General features: G+C 40.8%; 1 non-coding gene across 1 annotated transcript; it reads left to right on the forward strand.

Moving 5' to 3' along the window:
• The first annotated feature begins 296 nt into the window (after positions 1-296).
• Positions 297-403, forward strand: LOC120072442. Its single transcript, XR_005480500.1, has one exon. It is a non-coding gene; the product is annotated as a small nucleolar RNA R71 (small nucleolar RNA).
• The last annotated feature ends 1,777 nt before the right edge of the window (positions 404-2,180 follow it).

The following is a 2,180-nucleotide window of genomic DNA, read 5'->3' on the forward strand; positions in this document are numbered from 1 at the left end:
CTTGCCCCCTATGCATTCTTGGGCTACTGATTGCGATTCCTTGTATTAAATTAATCATCGCATTCATTTGGTTTTGTAGGGATGTGATGGCCCCATTGTTTGCATCACTATCTTTAATTCCTAGTCATTGATCGCTTTCTCTCCAGTCTTCATGATTCTTCGAAATGCGATCAAGTATATTCTTAGCCTCGTCATATATCTTGTCAAGCAGACCTTCAGCTACTGCCGCATTGGCAGACGTCTGCGATGTAGGGTTCAAATCGTGGTAAAAAATTTCCATTTGGAGACAATCTAGTAAGCCATTGTGCGGACAATCTCGCACCAGTTTTTTAAACCTCGCCCAGGCATCACTGAGCGATTCGTCAATATCTTGTTCAAAATTAGTGATAATCTTCCTCTGTCTCGCATTTTCTATCTGGGGAAGTACTTCTTTTACTTTTTCACTACTTGTTCCCATGATGTGATCTCCCCTGATTCGAGAGAATAAGGCCATTTATGTGCTCACACAGCGAAAATGGGAACAATGTTAGTCGAACCTCCTCAGCGGAGATGTTTGTTGAACACAAACGTATTGCAGATTTCAATAAAACTCTAGAGGTGGTCGTGAAGATCCTTGCCATGCTACTGCCATACTATCTGGCAGTTTGAATCATCTGCAACATCACCGGCTTCATCTAAAACCTCGATCCATCCAGGGTTGGCCTCATGATTGCTGGTGAGAAATCATAGAGGTTGGGCAACGCATAGTCCCAGATGGGCCTATTACGGTCGTTCACTAAGAGAATAGGGTCCGCCATGATATTATTTGCATTTCTTGCTATGTCTTCTGGTTGCTTGATGCTCGTATTTATGAAGTGGAAATATGAATGATATGCGTTGATGGATTTGCATTGTGCACTCAAGTTTCCTGAGTGGAATTCAAGTGTAAATTCCTCTGAGTTTCCTGGTAAGTCTAGGGTCGAACACAGGGACTTGTGAAAATAGACTACGTTGGTAATTTTGATGAAAACTTTGCGGTAATCAAGTAAATAAATAAGTGTTGGGGTTATTGTTTGCATTGATGAAAAAGAAATAAATAAAGGTGGCAGATTTGAGAAAAGAAAGTTGTGTTGATAGATGAAATGAGTATGCAATGAACGGGTTGAGAAGAACTTTAGCTAGCATTACTTGGGAATGCATTACACTATGCGATCATGTTACAACCATGCACAACAAGTCATTTTCCAATGTAAATGCGATGCTCCTAAATCTAGGATGCATGTGTTGAATGCAAAATGTCCATAGAGCTTATCCCTAAGTCTCTACTCTTGCCCTATGCAATGATGCAAAATGCATGAAAGCAAGGTGACCGCATACAATCATATCCTATCTGTAGGATGCATGCGATGCGTTGATAACAAATAGTGCTCATTCCTAAGCACTTATCTCCCATTTATACGCTCTAATCTGGCTCTTCCGAGTCTAGATTCTAACCTGACCTTCCCAAGTCTAGATCCTGTCTTTAGACTACCCTCCCGAGTATCTCTAATGGACGAATGAAGCATACATAAACAAGATAATCGCAAATAATGAAGATTCCCTAGTTGTGCTAGCAAAATGCTTCTTAACCCATTCAACTAATTTAGCTACTCATGCCTGAATAATAGAGAGTGAACAGATATAGGGAAAGAAATTCCATTCTTATAAATTAGTTGAGTACAAATTGACAATGGAATGTAAAGTCAGAGAGCCTGGTAGCAATTCCTTGATGACCGAGGCTTTTTACACTGAAATCTCTATTCTGATCTAAAGATGTTCCCACTTCTGCAGGCATCGGCCCTCTCTCTGCCCTTGGAGCTTCTGGTGCTCTCCTAAGCTTATCGGAACATCTACCTGCACAACTTCTTCCCTCGTGTCCACCTTAAAATGAAAGAAAACTAAGAACACAGACGTGCGACTTGTGGAACAAAAGATTGCAAAAACAGTGAACCTCTTTTCTGAAGAATGCACTTGGTATTTATAGAGCATCCATGGTGAAAGGCGGCTTCTCTCTCCTGGTTGTACAGATGGGACAACTTTAATTCTTGACTGATGCGTTGCATAATTGTCACGGATAAAGCTGAATGTACTTTATGATCGTTATCGGCTGTCAACTTAATTTGGATTCGACTGTCATCAGCTTTCTGTCCCATCGCTCTTAA

This window comes from Benincasa hispida, chromosome 2 (assembly GCF_009727055.1).
Source record: "Benincasa hispida cultivar B227 chromosome 2, ASM972705v1, whole genome shotgun sequence".
Taxonomy (NCBI): domain Eukaryota; kingdom Viridiplantae; phylum Streptophyta; class Magnoliopsida; order Cucurbitales; family Cucurbitaceae; genus Benincasa; species Benincasa hispida.